The sequence below is a fragment of the Scyliorhinus canicula genome, chromosome 2, assembly GCF_902713615.1.
Source record: "Scyliorhinus canicula chromosome 2, sScyCan1.1, whole genome shotgun sequence".
NCBI lineage: Eukaryota > Metazoa > Chordata > Chondrichthyes > Carcharhiniformes > Scyliorhinidae > Scyliorhinus > Scyliorhinus canicula.
Genome location: NC_052147.1, coordinates 66,671,651 through 66,691,431, shown reverse-complemented (window position 1 = coordinate 66,691,431; position 19,781 = coordinate 66,671,651).

Genomic DNA, 19,781 nt, shown 5'->3' with positions numbered 1-19,781 from the left:
CAGAACAATGATCCCCACCGGAAGTCACTGAGAGGCCAGAACAATGATCCCCACCGGAAGTCGCTGAGAGGCCAGAACAATGATCCCCACCGGAAGTCGCTGAGAGACCAAAACAATGATCCCCACCGGACATCGCTGAGAGGCCAGAACAATGATCCCCACCGGAAGCCACTGAGAGGCCAGAACAATGATCCCCACCGGAAGTCGTTGAGAGGCCAGAACAATGATCCCCACCGGAAGCCACTGAGAGGCCAGAACAATGATCCCCACCGGAAGTCGCTGAGAGGCCAGAACAATGATCCCCACCGGAAGCCACTGAGAGGCCAGAACAATGATCCCCACCGGACATCGCTGAGAGGCCAGAACAATGATCCCCACCGGACATCGCTGAGGGGCCAGAACAATGATCCCCACCGGAAGCCACTGAGAGGCCAGAACAATGATCCCCACCGGACATCGCTGAGAGGCCAGAACAATGATCCCCACCGGACATCGCTGAGAGGCCAGAACAATGATCCCCACCGGAAGTCGCTGAGAGGCCAGAATAATGATCCCCACCGGAAGTCGCTGAGAGGCCAGAACAATGATCCCCACCGGAAGTCGCTGAGAGGCCAGAACAATGATCCCCACCGGAAGTCGCTGAGAGGCCAGAACAATGATCCCCACCGGAAGCCACTGAGAGGCCAGAACAATGATCCCCACTGGAAGTCGTTGAGAGGCCAGAACAATGATCCCCACCGGACATCGCTGAGAGGCCAGAACAATGATCCCCACCGGACATCGCTGAGAGGCCAGAACAATGATCCCCACCGGACATCGCTGAGAGGCCAGAACAATGATCCCCACCGGAAGCCACTGAGAGGCCAGAACAATGATCCCCACCGGAAGTCGCTGAGAGGCCAGAACAATGATCCCCACCGGAAGTCACTGAGAGGCCAGAACAATGATCCCCACCGGACATCGCTGAGAGGCCAGAACAATGATCCCCACCGGAAGTCGCTGAGAGGCCAAAACAATGATCCCCACCGGACATCGCTGAGAGGCCAGAACAATGATCCCCACCGGAAGTCGCTGAGAGGCCAGAACAATGATCCCCACCGGAAGCCACTGAGAGGCCAGAACAATGATCCCCACCGGACATCGCTGAGAGGCCAGAACAATGATCCCCACCGGACATCGCTGAGAGGCCAGAACAATGATCCCCACCGGACATCGCTGAGAGGCCAGAACAATGATCCCCACCGGACATCGCTGAGAGGCCAGAACAATGATCCCCACCGGACATCGCTGAGAGGCCAGAACAATGATACCCACCAGACATCGCTGAGAGGCCAGAACAATGATCCCCACCAGACATCGCTGAGAGGCCAGAACAATGATCCCCACCGGACATCACTGAGAGGCCAGAACAATGATCCCCACCGGAAGCCACTGAGAGGCCAGAACAATGATCCCCACCGGAAGTCGCTGAGAGGCCAGAACAATGATCCCCACCGGACATCGCTGAGAGGCCAGAACAATGATCCCCACCGGACATCGCTGAGAGGCCAGAATAATGATCCCCACCGGAAGTCGCTGAGAGGCCACCTCATTTACATGGGGCAGGTGGGCACCAGTGTTCCTTCACATTGATATTTGTCACCTGCCTGCCCCATGTACCAAAAACCTACCTACCTGTGTGGATGGGGCATTGCATTGCTCATGATCCATCCCCAACGCTGACACTTTTCTGATCAACCTCTCAGTAATGAGGTTGATCCAGGATTTTTATTAAAAATTATTTCTCACTGGCAATGCTGGCTACTCGATGGTTTGAGGCTATGTAGTCCTGCCCAAAGCCAGCACACCTTCCCATACCAGCCTCCCCGGACAGGCGCCGGAATGTGTTGACTAGGGACTTTTCACAGTAACTTCATTGAAGCCTACTCGTGACAATAAGCAATTTTCATTTTATTTTCATTTCACCTTACTGCACTCAACTAACTTACTTTTCTGGCTCTTTTTACTTCTTCAACTTTGATTCTTCATCGCGTTTCACCCTTGTCCAGAAAAATAAGGCCGGAATCTGTCCCATTGTCTTCTTTCCCATGGGGGGAGCCATATTCCCCCAAACACTAAGTAACAGCTTATAAACATTAACTACTGCATTACATTTAGAAAAAAAGTTGTTTCATTTCTATTCCCTGTGGTTTTCGTTGCAAGGGTTAGGAAGGTGAGAGTTGGAGAGAGTTGAGATGCTCTTCATCCACAAAAAAGTCACGTATGACCAGTGCCTCAAGCAACATCACCTGAACAGACTCCTCCCGCCTGACTTTAGGGGATGGTTTAGCACAGTGGGCTAAACAGCTGGCTTGTAATGCAGAACAAGGCCAGCAGAGCTGGTTCAGTTCCCGTACTGGCCTCCCCGAACAGGCACCGGAATGTGGTGACTAGGGGCTTTTCACAATAACTTAATTGAAGCCTACTTGTGACAACAAGTGATTATTATTAAATGTGCTAATCCCTGTTTAAAACTGTGGAAAGAGGTGTGAAAGCAAGTGTCTACTCCACAAACACAGATGGCTCTGGGCATGTGGGACTCATCAGCCTTTGTTGGCAGCCTACCCAGCAGAAGGAAATCGACGTTGCGCCAGTGAAGCATTATTCATAGAATTTACAGTGTAGAAGGTGGCCATTCAGCCCATCGAGTCTGCACCGGCTCCTGGAAAGAGCACCCTACCCAAGGTTAACACCTCCACCTTATCCCCATAACACAGTAACCCCACCCAACACTAAGGGAAATTTTGGACACTAAGGGCAATTTATCATGTCCAATCCACCTAACTTGCACATCTTTGGACTGTGGGAGGAAACCGGAGCACCCGGAGGAAACCCACGTACACACGGGGAGGATGTGCAGACTCCGCACAGACAGTGACCCAAGCCGGAATCGAACCTGGGACCCTGGAGCTGTGAAGCGATTGTGCTATCCACAATGCTACCGTGCTGCCCTTGGGACGATAGAATGGGAGCAGCTTTGCACAAACCTCACCCACTTAAACATACTCAGTGTGCAGGTTCTCAACAAGCATCAACCAACAGGTCAAACTACTAAGCCCTGTTGCAGCTGTGAAGTGGCGATGGGGATAGGTAGAGGATGTTACTGGCAGCCTCAGGGTGATAGTCACTATCCTCCGTTTGTGGCAGACACCCTACCAAGGTAACAGAACAGACCTTTTCAAAAACAGTGCTGCTCCGGCCAATCTGGGTAAGAGGAAGAACATAAACAGTCCCCCTTGATCCTGCCGGGTCACCATTCCTGCCAGGTCACCATTCCTGCCTGGTCACCAATCACTACGGTCGAAACGTTAAGACAACTCAAAGAATATCAAAACACGTCCAGACGATAATCTGAGACCTGAGAATGGAACAGCCCTCAGAGCTAGAATGCTAGGCAGGCACAGTATTGACATAGTAACTCAAAGTGAAATAAGTTTTACAGTGGGGTCTCATCTTGAGGAATAGGCACATGTTACATATTCTACCGGATTGGCAAGTCCAAGGACCAGGCAAGAGAGTCAAGTGTGGACTTTGCCATTCAATCAGGATTGGCACGCAAGCCTGACTCAGTTGTCAACGGTGTCAATGACCGACTCATGTATCTAAAATAAATCTTGCAGTAGGCGACCAGGATCCTCAGAGGAATGCCTTCCGGCACTCATCCATGGTCCTTGGACGTTTCAATACCTGTGTTAATATATAGAATAATACACGGAGTAGAGTGCTGGGACATGGTGGTATAGATAAGGTAAACTCAAATGCCCAGCTTCTTCCATCTAAGTTCAGAGGCTTTTACTTCACCATCACAAATACAGGGCGGTATTCTCCGCTCCCGGGACTAAGTGCCCGCGCCATCGTGAACGCCGTTGCGCTTCACGACAGCACGAACAGGTCTGGGCACGACCTATTCTGGTCCCCAGAGAGGGGCATCTCGGCGCTGGAGTGGTTCACACCGCTCCAGGCTCCTTACGCCGCGCCAAATGGGTGCTGCGCCAACCCGCGCATGCGCAGTTGGGGCAGCTCAATCCTGCGCATGCGCAGTTGGGCCGCGCCGTCCTGTGCATGCGCGGGGAACTTCATACGCGTGCCGGCCTCTCACTAACATGGTGCCGGTGTTCTGGGGCCCGCCACGAAGGAGGTAGGCCCGGGGGGGGGGGGGGGGGGGGGGGCAGAGGCCGGCCCTCCGATCGGTGGGCCCCGATCGCAGGCCTGACCCCATTGGAGCCCCCCCCCCCCCAACAGGCTGCCCCTCCCCCGCCCCAGCATTCCTGCACAGTTCCCGCAGGCAGCCACCAGGGGTGGATGGCGCCGGCGGGAACCTGACATGTCGGAGCAGCTGGTCGGTCCATCCGGGCCGGAGAATTGCCGCTCGCCGATTGCGGAGATTCCCCCACCCGGCGTGGGGGGGGGGGGGGGGGGGGGAGAATACCGCCCACAATCTCCCAGTTGATAAACTGAAGACAACATGAATGCACCCCAAATCTAAACGCTGGCACATGCTCGACTACCTTATTGTAAGTCACAGAAACCTCAAGAGTCTGCCCACTGCTGTCGCGGTGCTGAATGCGGGTTAAACCATCGGTTTGTCAATATGTCCTCGAAGGTAACACCTGAGACATTACAGCAAAGGGACAAACCACAAAGGAAGCTTTACATAACTATCATGAAGGTTGTTAACCTGTGGAATTATCTTCCCCGGAGAACAGTGGAGGCTGGGCCATTGAATACGTTCAAGGCCGAGTTAGATAGATGTTTTGATAGACAAAGGAATCAAGGGTTGTGGAGAGCAGACAGCAAAGTAGAGTTGAGACCACAATCAATTAAGCCATGATCTTATTATGCAGTGAAGCCAGCCCATGGGGCCAAATATCCTCCTCGGATAATAATAATAATCGTTATTGTCACAAGTAGGCTCACATTAACACTGCAATGAAGTTACTGTGAAAAGCCCCCAGCCGCCACATTCCGGCGCCTGTTAGGGTGCACAGATGGAGAATTCAGAATGTCCAATTCAGAAATGGGAGCACCCGGAGGAAACCTACGCAGACACGGGGAGAACGTGCAGACTCCGCACTGACAGTGACCCAAGCCGGGAATCGAATCTGGGACCCTGGTGCTGTGAAGCAACAGTGCTACCCACTGTGCTACCGTGCTCTTAAATCTGCTGTCCCTGTGTTCTAAAAGACGAGGCAACTAGAAAGGAACTAGAACAAAAATTAACTGTGGAACTTGCCAATATCCCAGAAGATATCGCAGAGATTTAAGGTTCTTGGAAGAAGTTGAGGGATGTTAATCCTTGCACGGCATTCAAGGCTCTAGAATTTGTCAAACAGAAACACCAAAATTGCTTTGACAAGAAAAAACAAGATATGGTCAAGCAACTGCATGATGTGCATCATGATCACAGATCTTGTAAATCTCACAAAAGAACATGAGCAAGAAAAGCCACACACCATCCAACACAACACACACTTTGGCAAAACTAAGGGTTGTTGGGGGGCCCTCCTCGTGCACACTGCATGCAGGAGATGGGTCTGAGCGAGCTCTCAGCAGACAGGTAGGGGACAGACTATGACATAGATTGAGTAGCACTGGTGCCCAGCTCTCTGCGGTTTATCATCAACCATCTTGCCCCCCACAGTGACCTGCTGACAGTGCTGACACAGGCCCAGCACCCTGGAATGATGTAACAGAGACCCTGGAAGGGTGGGAAATGGGAGTGGGGGGTCACGGACCAAGCCACGTCCTAAGTGAATCGGGCAAGTATGAGGTGCTTCCCTGGCCCTCCGGGCTTGCCGGACCCTTGCCGCTGCTGCCTTTACAGCAGCCTCCACCTGGTCCTCAGGTATCTCCCCAGTGGCGTCCTCCAGACCCTACCAGTCCAGTGCCTCCTCATCATCTTCATCCTCCTCCTTCTCGAAGGTGGCCACATGTTCCTCATCACCAAACTCCAGCACTTTGCCATGCTACTGTGCCCGTTTCTGGAGGACACAGCAGACCACCACAAAGCGGGCGACTGGAGTGCAGCACCGAAGTGTTCGAGAGATCGGAACCGCATCTTGAGGAGGCCGTGCACCTGTCAATCACAGCCTGAGTGACCACATAGGCCTCATTGTACTAGGTATCCGCTTTGGCCACCAGCCTGCGTACTGGTGTCATTAGCCAGGTCCTCAACGGGTACCCCTTATCCCCCAAGAGCCAGCCACCTATCCTGTGTGATCCTCGAAGAGGCCGGGGATGACCAACTGTCCCAGGATGTAACTGTGATGCACACTTCTTGGGAAGCGCGCACACACTTGCATGATCTTCATGTGGTGGTCACACACGAGCTGTATGTTGAGGGAGTGGACCCCATTTCTGTTAACATAGGGCACCTCCACAGGGCCCTGTGAGCAGGGTGACATGTGTGCCATCCATGACCCCCCTGGGCCTGGGCCATCCTGGTAACGGTGGAAAAAACCTACTGCCCAGGCATCTTGTTGGGTTTGGTCCATGTCAAAGGTGATGTAGTTTTTCGCCCGGGCATACAGAGCAATCATGACCTGCCGGATGCACCTGTGGGCTGTGAGATACCACACAGGTCCCCACTCGAGCTCTGGAATGATCCCGAGGCGTAGAAGTTCAGGGCTGGGTGACCTGGATAGCCACTGGGAGCCTTGTCCTCCTCCTCCTCCTCCATGTGGTGCCAATTCCACGAGGACAAGGCAACGAGGACGGTGCTGCACCCTCCCCTTGTTGAAGTGGAGCCTCCTGCGGCATGCGCTGTCCATCATCTGTTTGAATGACCATCGACACTTGTCCACCCTGGACCACTGCGGGACTCCCCCTCTAGGTCCCTCCCTGGCCTAATGGCCGTCCGGGACCTCAGGGTGTGGGACGGGGTCCAGCATATGAGCTGCCGCCTCAAACATCTGCAGGTGCTGCTGCTGCCACTGTCTCCAGCATCTGGCTGCCTGGCCTAGCAGCAGCATTACTGGGGCAAATTCTGCCACCAATATCCCTGCCATAGCCTTCAATATTTAAAAGGATTTGGGCGAAGGTGTTAGACTGACAAACAGAGGTGGCTCCTACCCCGGGACCCTCCATTCCCCCATTAATCCCCCCCCTCCCCCACCTCTCACCCCGAACGCTCTCCCCACGGATGCAGCGGGTCCCCTCACCAGACCCCAGACCCTGTATCCAGACACCCGCTCATAACGTCCGCTGGACCGGGTGATGGTCCCCTCCTCGTGGTACTCGCCCACCCTCTGGCCGTGGTCATGTCTCCAGAGCTGTGTCCCATCCCCTGGGTGTTCGGATGTTGGCTACTGCGTGTGTGGTGTTGCCTCCCACAGTGCTCAAGTACAGTATCTGGGCATTCCATGTCTGATTGGGATGTTAGGTGATGTCTTCCACATGCTACACGGCCTGCCTACCCAGGGGAATCCACTTAGGTTGTGTGAAGTGCTCACTTAACCTCGACAGCCAATTCCCTATTAGCAATAGCCTTAACTACACGGGCAGAGGCCTCGCAGTTGGTAGGGGTTATGTGTGGTAGTTGAGGCAGACGGGCAGGGACAAGTGTTGCCCCCGGAATGGGCACACACGATCCAGCAGTTGGCATGGTGGTTCTGCGAGTGTTTACCTTCACCCTGGTTGCCGTCCAGTGCCTCTCCCCACCCCCCCCCCCACCCTCCCATAGTGGCTCACCCTCAGCCAAGGGTCCCCCATCCCCATCCGAGGGTCCTCCAACCCAGCCGAGCACTGGTGTGTCATGCCCACCACCCCACAGCTTATTGTTTGTGAACAAAGATGGCTACTCACCTCCTCAGCTCCCCACAGAAGCCCTTCTGCCAGGTTCACATTTTTCAAAAGGAGTACCAATCGGCGGCAGCATGACTACTTGCTGGGGAGGCCGATGGATGACGGGAGGCTGTAGGATAAGGAGTGGCTCCAACTAAGTGTATGGAAATGGGGCTTAAGTGGTGATAATTGATTTCTCGCCACGCCACGGCGAGATCCTGATTTCACCTACGGGAGCAGGCTGGTCGCAGCGCAAACTGGCGCCTGGCGTGGTTCCTGTTTTCTGCCTCTCCGGCTATTCACTGGCCTCATTTTGCTTGAGCGACAGCGTAACAAGGCTGGAGAATCACGCGCACAGTGTCTGTTAGTTGGATCCAACTACAACTGATGTAACAACCTTGGCCAAATGCAAATGGACAAGTCTCTGTAATAATACAATTTGAATATTAGAGGAAAATTGAACATGCTGTAAAACCAGTGACTTCTTACATAATATTTGCAATCAGATCTGCAAATCAAGATTTGACTTAACATTACCTGTGAGACGACACTAACCTAAATGATGAAAGGCTCATCTCCTTGTATCCATCACTTAAAATTGTCGCACAAAGTCCAATCTTTGCACACTTGAGGAGGTGGCAATCAAATAAACACAATAAAAGAAACATGCCTTCTCTGAATGAATTAGATGTCTGTGCCATGTCAAATGAATGTCCACTTCTGATTGCACAGCTTCCAGTTATTTAACAATCGTTCATCGCGTTCACAATACATTTACATGATTATACAATCAGTGAAATAACTTATGAATTAAACAGCAAGTTGGTTCCTCAGTTCTGTACCTGCTTATACTATATGTGAAGCATTCTGAAAGAACATGGGTGGGATTCTCCATTTCAGACACTAAGAGCGCGATTCCCCGGAAAGATTTCGAAGTGTTGTAGCGAGCGGGAATCTTGGCAAGATTCCCGGCGCTCGGCCCAGTGAAGCCAGCAACGGCATTAACGTTAATTGGTCCATTTAATGAGGCCCTACAAGCTTCACGCTGCAAATGATGTCTCGCCAGCTGTTTCTCCGGCACCCCAAAATTCGAGTACGCTGACCTGGGAGGCTGTTGGACGCAGTGGAGGCCAGGTGGGATGTCCTGTTCCTCAGATGGTCTTGGAGGTGAGTCGCAGGGCAGCCATGCTGTCTGGGATGAGGTGGTGGTGACTGTGAGCGCCGGGAGACTGACGAGAAGGACTGGCCTCCAGTGCAAGAAATAGGTCAACGACCTACACCGGGAAGCATGAGTGAGTAGACACCAACGGCCACCCCCACCCGAGATTTTTACGCACCTCCCCGTGATCATCGCCCCCCTAACTCTCCATGCGACCCTAACCCTCCCTCCACTCCCATTCTCCCTTAAAATCTCCCAATCCTTCGTTCACACCGCCCCTCTCCCCCAAACCACCCCCTCCCACAAAACATCCTACACACCTCCTCCCACCACTGTGAACCACACGTGTGGCTAGTGATGCCCTCTCTGGGTGTCCTCAGGAAAAGTTCGCCCACAATCGCCAGAAGACCCAGACCAGAGGTGGTGTACTGGACATATGAATCATCATCACCTTCAAGGAGGGTGCCCTGGAGGTGACTGGGATGACCAAGGACAGGGTGGTCACCAACGCAGAGGCTGGCGGATGCCGCAGAGGTGAGGAACCACTGGGTCCAACCCAGAGGACCTGTCAAGTGTGAGTAGTGATTGCCTCCTACTGACCACATGTCCATTCTTCCACAGGTCCTCCACCTGACGGCACTGGCCCATCCCAGATGGGCCCCCTCTCCTGCCTCCCAGGAAAACACCTCGGAGGAGAGCTTCGAGGAACACAGTCGAGGCATCACAGCTGCACCTCCACCCTCCACCAGCACAGATACACACACCTCACTGGGAAATGTTAATTGTCAGGCTTCTGGGGCACAATCTGGTGAGTACTGCACTGCTGCTGATGGACATCAGGTGGAGGCAGGAACCCCTGGGTGAGACAGCAGTCGGAGGTCTGCTGGACCCCAGGACCCAGCTGGGTCCCAGCCTGATGCTGAGCCAGTGGTACAGGCTATCCCAGAGCTGATGGAGACATAAGGGAGCGGCCGGGACAGTCAGAGGGAGATGTCAACGATACTCCAGAAGGACCATAGTCGCTTGGAGGAGGCCCAGAGGCTACGGGCACAGGAGATGTCACTGGCAATGGAACTGAGGCCAACACTGCTAGGATGGTAGCTGCAGTGGAGAGCCTGGAGCACGATGTCAGCACCATGAGTGGAGGCGTCCAAGGCATCACTCAGTCGGTGAAGGCCATACCTGAGGGTCTCGGCAGCTGTCTGAATCAATCGGGGACCTGACCCTCCACCAGGCTTTGCTTGGTGAGGTTCTGCAGGACATGTCCTGCTCTCAGATGAGAATGGTTGAGGTGCTGCGAAGCTTGTCCCAGTCGCAGTAGACATTGCTGAAGTGCTCCCAGCCACTGAGAAGTATCACTGAGGGCATTAACATAATTGTGCAGGCATCGGGGAACCGCCAGAGCTGGCAGAGCCAAATGATGCAGGGGTAACGGGGGCACGGACCAGTTGCCCGTCCATCCATCCCAAGCTGCACTCTGGGACCCTATGGACACCGACGGATTGGAGGGGGCGTTGGGTGCCAACCCAGACCCATCACATGGAGTGGCGACAATTGCTACCAGCTCCCCTGAGTTCGACCCCTCTGATGAGGCTGCATGACGCAGACAGCACATGGGACAGGGCAGCACGGCTGCGCATGTGCTTCCGACAAGAGAGCCGGGGCCAATATACATTTGGGTTCTGGAGAAACAATTACAGTGGGCAATACACAAATGTGTTTGGTGTTGGTCTTGTCGCTTGCTTCTCTCGGACGGATCTCGCTGCCATCTCGTGCTCACCTCCGCTTCTGCCGTTCCTCCCGTCTTTCGTCTTTATTCTCCTCGTTCCCTACTCCTGGAGCTGCCATGCTCGTTATTTTTTTAAAAAGAGAGCCAGGGCCCTCGTGCCCCAGAGCCCATTGAGGACGCCTGCCAGGGGCATTGAAGGCCATGGGACAACATTAGCAACTGGTTGTTTCCACCTCTGATGTGCATCCTGAGGACACACCTAGACATAGTGGGCGAGCTAGGAGGGCCAAGCACATCAAGGAATATTGAGAGCACCTGTGGAGTGAGGACGGGGTGGAGAGGGGTGGGTAGGTAGGGGTGAGGGGGGTTGGGGGCAGGAGGGAACACAGCACCAATGGGAGAGTGCAAATTGTTCTGGAGGTTGGCACGAGGAACTCTGGAATAAGTTTATGTTGGTCCAGTTGTCCAAGGTCTGTATTCTGGGATTGGGAATAACGGTTACTGTGGTGAGTTTTAAATATTTTTTAAAATTGCACTTAGTGTTGGTTTTCCTTGAAACATCCATTTAGGCAGGCTCCTCACCTTTCAGTTTGGGCCATTATTTGGGAGGTGGTGTAGCACCTCAAAAATAGACAAATTCCCTATTTTCCACTTGATTCACCTTGTCTGAACATTTGGCTTCCATACTCACTGTGGGAAGTGCAAACATCAGTCTCCAGTATTACTCCGTACTTTTTTCTGTGATCCAAACCTTGGCTTTTGCTTTCAGACATCCCAACATTCCAAATACCCACAACTAATCTATCGACCTTTATGCTGATGCACAAATCAGTGATATAACACCTCAGTTCAAAATGAAGCCATGCTTTTTTAAGTCACGTCGCACATTTTGCTCGATGGTGGCCCGTCTGTGTCTGGATACCAGTCCCCTATCCTCATTGATTATGGCCGATGCTGCCTTTTCTTGAAGAACAATTTGAAACTCCAGTTATGAATGCTCTGCATGATATTAATTAGCTACAATTTACAGAGTGGAGACTAGCCTGTAGCAGGTGACCGGATAAGACACAGTCTTACGCCCATCGGGAACCTCGGGTGAGTCCACGACCGCCCTGGTGGGAGGTGGGGGGATCAATCACCGGAGTGGGGGGTTTCATGGATGGCCAGGGGAGCGATCGGGCAGCATGGACCCGCGGGCGGGTCTGGTCTCGGGGGGACCTACATTTTTGATACTGCTACAGGCTGCCGCCGTGCACATGTGCGGACCCCCGACTGGAAGTGCGGGGCCCATTATCCGCAGCCAGAGTTGCGAGAAGCACTCCGGGGCCCTGCCAGCCCCCTGCAGGTAGGAGAATCGTTCAGGCCTTTCTTAAGGAAAGTCCAGAGTGAAACGCCAGCGTAAAAACGCCGGTGTGGGGACATAACCTCATTTTTGGAGAATCCAGCCCAGTGTGATCTTTCAGGGGGTCAGTGCAGACTCAATGGGCCGAATGGCTTCCTCCTGCACTGTAGGGATTCTATGGCTTCTATGGAAATGGATTACCTTTACTTTCAAAGTACTTGGATTCATTTCAGCGCCTGTTGTGAAGGCAATTTCAAATCTTCTTGTTCATTAAACTTCTAATGCAAATCTGAGCTTGAATTTAATTTCAATTCATCCTGTCCCCATGTTATTCTTTTGAATAGAATTACACAACACAGATCATCCCTGGTGTTTGTCCCCCGTACAAAGTATAGTTCCCATATTCTTTCCCATTCCAGTATTTCTCTCTCCCCCCAAGTTCTTCTATAACATATTTGAACCACTTTTAAATGTTCCAATGACTTCTACTTCAATCAGAAACTTTAGTAATGCATTTCAAAACATTGCAACTCTCTTTAAAAAAAAAACAGGTTTCGCCCCGCTCTGTTTTAAACATTTCGTATTTGACCATATCCCCTTGTTCCTAAATCTGTGATTCTGCAAGGGTTCTCCGTGTGATACGGGAGGCTGGTGTAAAATGCAGGTCACCAACAGGCATCACTATGGCCCGGCCAAATGAGAGAACAGACCACAACGCTCGTCTCCTTAACTCACGTGACACCACACAATCAGGCTGACTCCTGCGTGCACAGCATGAATCATCATAAGTGTCGAGCAACAACAATGTAAGATTCATGTTGCTGCGACAACATACAGTTGAGAGTATAGATTTTCAACACTTGTGGAAGTGGAATTGGCTGAACCAGGAGCCCAACGTGAGACTGAAGCTCTCCAGCTTGGATTCGGACAACACCTATTTCATGCCTCATCAAAAGGAACTCCATTTCCCCCATTAATTTTGATGAGTTTTCTTGCAGTGGAACCAGGTGGGTAGGACGGATAATTGGTCTGCAGGGTACTTTGCCCTGCCCAAGTGGTGCCAGATGAAAACATTTGCAAACTACTGTTCTGATCCTTTTAATCATTTTGGATTATCCATCCCATAATAAATGAAATTGGAAGAGATATATAATGGGCGGCTGAACAATGTTGACTATTTGGCATTATTCGTAGTATAAAGGGTTAACAAAAGAGTTATGCTAACTATTGGCCACATGATGATGAGGCACTGACTTCAGGCTGTTGTGTGCGAGTTATCAAAAGGAGTGGATGGGAAGCCCTGAGGGAAGATGTGCCTTCCCTGTAACTCACTATGTACACAATGTAAGCAGGGTAAATCAACTCATTTTTAAATAGATTCCTACAGTTCCTCCTTGCTGGAATTCTGGTCCAGCACAATCTACAACATAATTGACCAAAGGCAGAATTATGTTTACTCTGTTACCATCTGTTTTGTTTCATCACTTCATAACTTAAAGCATCTTCATTGTATTGTCCTGTAACTTGTTCTGTTCTGATGAAAACAGGCAAAAATATCAATTTTGTGTTTGCATTTCCTTTCTTAGGACAGTGAGCATCCCAAAAATTTTCAATTTGCAAGACTGCGAGTGAAGACGACAAAACCACAGGAGTGACAACACTGAGCAATAGGTTAAACAAACTTTCATTCAAACACAGGGGGCAGGAATCTCCGAAATGGAGGCAGAGTGTTCACGCCATCGTGAACGCCGTCGCGTTTCACAATGGCGTGAAATGGGCGTGGGCACTACCGATTCTGTCCCCCCACGGTGCTGGAGCGGTTCAAGCCGCACCAGCCTCCCTTCCCGGTGCCAAGTGGGTGCCACGCCAACCTGCACATGCGCAGTTTGGTTGCGCCAACCCGCGAATGCACGGGGGGGCTTCCTCAACGCGCCGGACCCGACACAATATGGCATGGGGTTCAGGGGCCGGCCGCGTAATAAAATAGGACCGGGGCTGGAGAGGCCCGCCCACCGATTGGTGGGCCCCGATCGCGGGCCAGACCCCATCAGAGGCACCCCCGGTGAAGGAGCCCCTCTCATCCCCCACCGGCCGCCCCCTGACCCTACGCGCAGAGTTCCCGCCAGCTGTGAGCAGGTGTGAACGGCGCCGGCGGGACTGTGCCATTTCCGCGCAGCCGCTCAGCCCATCAAGGCCGGAGCATCGGCGGCCCGGCCGTGGACAGCGGAACGCGACTGGCGCCGTGCCAAACACGCCGGCGCAAATGGCGCCTATTCTCCGTTTCTCAAAGAATCGCGTGCCGGCGTCGGACTGGTGCCGCGGGAAAAACTGGCGTGAACGGCGATTCTCCCATACGGCGCCGGATGGGAGAACCCCACGTAGGATTAACCATATTAACAGCAAAGAAATAGCGTTAAAATTAACAGTTAAAACATTTCTTAAATAAAAGGAAAAAAAAACTTTAACTCACCATCTACGTCTAATAATAATAACTATTTAGTGTCACAAGTATGAAGTTACTGTGAAAAGCCCATAGTTGCCACATTCTGGCACCTGTTCAGGTCAGCTGGTAGGGGAATTGCACCCGCCCTGCTTGCCTTGTTCGGCATCACAAACCAGCTGTCTAGCCCACTGAGCTAAACCAGGTAGGAGGAACTCAAAGGGTTTGTTTATTTGACACTGCATATTCAAATTACGCAATCTGATACAGTTCAAATGCCACTTATAAATAAAATTTATCAGGGCTACTTGCTTCTCTGTGCATAACTTTGGAGAGAAACCCCTTCAGGAACAACTTGAAAATTCTTCTATATCGTCAGACTGAAATCCTATGGCAAACTGCAAGACTACAGACAAACCTGACTCCTCCCATTAATTACATCATCTGTATTCTAACGATAAGGCATTCTCCAGACTCAAGATATCCCATGACCTGCTTAGTTAGGACTAAACACTATCACTTATAAATTATTTACACCCCAGGGAACCTCCTAAACCTAAAAAATATTCTCTTGGCCATATATATTTAAACAATTAAATGGTTAAAATCAATTATTACCTGACAATTACACCCCTTAATCACAGCTTTAGCAGACTTACTACCCGTATACTTTTGAACCCCTGTTTTGTTTAACATTTATAAAACTAAATATTTTTTAAAAATTTACAATTTCCTATATTCATCACACCTTATACCAAAGAGCATCTTTGTGAATTTTTGATGACCCCTGCAAAAGCTTCAACATCATTCCTGTTGTATGAAGTCCAAAATGTCACGCTATATTTCAGCTCTGATCTGGCTGGTATTTTCAATAAATTCACCCTGATATCTCTATTTTCATATTCATGCCTTTTGCTGTAGAACTTAGTGGTGGTAATTCTAACTTTTGCTGACATTGTAAGTAGAGCAAAATTGGTTCGATCAGTTGTCATACATCTCCCTATTATACATAGAATTTACAGTGCAGAAGGAGGCCATTCGGCCCATCGAGTCTGCACCGGCTCCTGGAAAGAGCACCCTACCCAAGGTTAACACCTCCACCCTATCCCCATAACCCAGTAACCCCACCCAACACTAAGGGACATTTTGGACACTAAGGGCAATTTATCATGGCCAATTCACCTAACCTGCACATCTTTGGACTGTGGGAGGAAACCGGAGCACCCGGAGGAAACCCACGCACACACGGGAAGGACGTGCAGACTCCGCACAGACAGTGACCCAAGCCGGAATCGAACCTGGGGCCCTGGAGCTGTGAAGCGATTGTGCTATCCACAATGCTACCGTGCTGACCATTATGGAAGTAAAAATCAGGAGCAGTGTATAAAAGTTGGCCAATCTGATATTGCCCAGTTTCATTGACCCCCCCTCATCCCCCCAACTACCTCTATCCCCAGGAAACCATTTGATGTTTTATAGCAAGTGAACTGTTGCTTTTAAAATCTTGTAAACCTGAATTTGTTAATCCCTCTCCCACATTAATTTCCCTCGATTCAAACATATAGTTTCTAACCAAAATCAAAATGTATCACCTCTGAAGGGGAGTCATATAGGACTCAAAATGTTGGGCAGGATTTTAAGGTCCCGTCTGCTGCAGGAATCGTCTCTGGCGGGATGGAAAATTTGACAGACCGGGAAGAGGTCCATTGACTTTGGATGGGAATTTCCAATCCCGAGGCTGGAGGGACTAGGAAATCCCACCCGTTGACTCCGCTTCTCTCTTTACAGATGCTGCCAGACCTGTTACGTTCCTCCAACACTTTCTGTTTTCATGGTACATTTTCAGGTTTGTTAAGCGCAATCTTTCTTTGAAATCACCATTGACTTTCTTATCATCTTCTCTTATATACAGCTGTTTAGTAATTTACTTTGATTTAAAGAGGGCTATTGTCCAAGCCCCGCGCTGGGCCAGAGAATCGCTGCAACCGCACCACGACGCCCAGACGCCGGCGCGCAATTCTCCGAGGTGTGGACAATCGGCGCCATTTGCGCCGCCGAGGTTGGCGCGGCGCCGGCCGCAGACCACTGGTATCAGCAGGGCCGCTGATTCTCTGGCCCGGATGGGTCAAGCGGCAGCACGTATACGACAGAGTCCCACGGCGCTGTTCACCCCTGGTCGCTGGCGGCGGGAACTCTACATGAACGGTCGGGGGCGGCCTGTGGGGGTGGGGGGTGGGGGGGTGGAAGGGTGTGTCCGTCCCAGGGGGGACTCCGATGGGGTCTGGCCCACGATCGGGTCCCACCGATCGGCGGGCCGGCCTCTTCCCCCCCCCCCAGGTCTACTTTCCTGCGCGACCGGCCCTTGAACATCGACGCCATGTTGAGTCGGGGCCGGCACGCTAAAGAAGTCCCCTGCACATGTGCAGGTTGGCGCGCTAAAGAAGTCCCCTGCGCATGCGCAGGTTGGCACGGCCCAACTGTGCATGCGCGGGTTGGCACGGCGCCCATTTGGCACCGGGAAAGTAGGCTGGAGAGGCGTGAACCGCTCCAACGCCCTGCTGTCCCCCTGTGTGGGACAGAATAGGTCGTACCCGGGCCCGGTTAGCGCCGTCGTGAAACGTGAAACGTCGTGTAATAAGCAGAAAGCTTGTTTTTAGTTATTTTACTTTTCACCAGCAATACTAGGCAGGGATGATTCATTTGCCAGGAATATTATATTACTGCTTTCACAGCACAAACGTTTTATTAAAATTAATGACCAGAGAATGATATGCCTCCCTATTCCACTTTATAACATCCAATATTTTGTTAAGTCACTGCATTATCAGCCAGTTGATCAATTCCTGCTTATCACAAGTTACAGTAACTCTCTTGACTAGATTAAACTGCTATCCCATGGTGTCCTAATGAGTGCTAGAAAAAAGTTCTGCCATTCAGATTCCTCATTGTCCAAGCCATCTTTTCCTTGAAACACATGTGATTTCACCATATTGAACTCCTCTTTTTTGATTAAATGTCATTTTTTTTAAAAACCAGACAATGCTGATAATTTGTAGGTCATTAAATGACCACATATTACCAGACACTTACAATTATCCAATCATTTTAGAAATGTCATAGAAGCTGAAAGTGATTGGTTTTGGTCTTTGTTACTGCTCATGGACAATACCTACATGTAAGTATAACGAAATGGAGTCAAGTAAATAAAGTATGGGTGAAATGAAATGTATTGTTATGCAAGGATAATAAAATTGAACACATTTGTCAAGCTTAGTCCGGTGGTCTGCTACTAACATGCTCCACAGTTTGTTTGTTTTAATTCTTTCCTGTATAATTTAAGGATTTTTAGGCCTGAATAAGGCATGGAGAGAGTGTCAACATTGGGAGAAAGATTGAAAATGGAGGGACGGAAATTGGGGTGATCAGAGTCGGTCGGGGTGAGGGAAAGTAGAGTCTGGAACCAATGCAGATTAGGGAAACTGGATCTCGAGGTGGGAGTAGTTGGTCGGGAGATGGTTGGAATCAAGATCCAGGGAAAATCAGAAGGTCAGGGGGAGGAAAATTAGAGCTCAGAAATGGGGAAGATTAGGGAGGCCAAAACGGGGTATGAAAAGGCAACATGCCTCAATGACTACCGCCCGGTGGCCCTGACTTCAGTCTTAATGTAGTGCTTCGAGAGGTTGGTCATGAAGCGCATCACCTCCATACTCCCTTGATACTCGGAACACTTTGATCCACTGCAATTTGCGTACCGCCACAACTGGCCCACAGCAGACGCCATCTCCCTGGCCCTACACTCATCCCTAGAGCACCTCGACAACAAGGACTCCAACATCAGACTCCTATTTATTGACTACAGCTCTGCCTTTGACATCATAATCCCAGTGAAGCTCATATCAAAGCTCCAAAACCGAGGACTTGGCTCCTCACTCTGCAACTGGATCCTCGACTTTCTGAACCACAGACCACAATCAGTAAGAATAAACAACACCTCCTCCACAATAGTCCTCAATACCAGGGCCCCGCAAGTCTGCGTATTTAGCCCCCTACCATACTCCCTGTACACACACGACTGTGGCAAAATTTGGTTCATACTCCATCTACAAGTTTGCTGATGATACAACCATAGTGGGCCGGATCTCGAATAACGATGAGGAAGAATCCAGGAGGGAGATTAGAACCTAGTGGAGTGGTGCAGCGACAACAATCTATCCCTCAATGCCAGCAAAACTAACGAGCTGGTCATTGACTTCAGGAAGCAAAGTACTACAAACCACTGTCAGCATCAACGGGGCCAAGTTGAAGATGATTAGCAGCTTCAAATTCCGAGGGGTACATACCTCCAAAAATCTGTCCTGGTCCATCCACATCGATGCCACCATTAACAGCGCCTATACTTCCTCAGGAAACTAAGGAAATTCGGCATGTCCACATTAAATTACCAACTTTTACAGATGCTCCATAGAAAGCATCCTATCCAGCTGCATCACAGCCAGGTATGGCAACTGCTCGGCCCAAGACCGCAAGAAACTTCAGAGAGTCGTGAACATCACCCAGTCCATCACACAAACCTGCCTCCCATCCATTGACTCCATCTACACCTCCCGCTGCCTGGGAAAAGCGGGCAGAACAATCAAAGATCCCTCCCACCTCGCTTACAACTTCTTCCATCGGGCAGGAGATTCAAAAGTCTGAGAACACGCACAAACAGACTCAAAATTAGCTTTCTCCTCGCTATTACCAGATTCCTAAACGATCCTCTTATGGACTGACCTGATAACGCTACACCCCTGTATGCTTCACCCGATGCTGGTGTTATGTAGTTACATTGTATACCTTGTGTTCCCCGCTGTTAACAGACTCCTAAACAATCCTCTTATAGACTGACCGGATAACACGACACCCCTGTGTGCTTCACCCGATGCCAGTGTTGTGTAGTTACATTGTGTACCTTGTGTTGCCCTATTATGTATTTTCTTTTATTGTATTTTCATGTACTTAATGATCTGTTGAGCTGTTCGCAGAAAAAGACTTTTCACTGTACCTCTGTACACGTGACAATAAACAAATCCAAGGTTCAGAGCTGTTTATTACTTTGTTGCCGCAAAGAGAAAGGGTGTGGAGATGGCCACTCTGGATTCTTGTCAAACAAGATGAGAGGTTTTGTAAGGGTGTTGCTCATACAATCAAGATGGTGATCTGCTTAAAGCCCACACAAACTCTCTGCTGACGCCATTACACATCACGTGATGCATAGCCAGCAGGAATGTATTCCCAGATACATAACAAC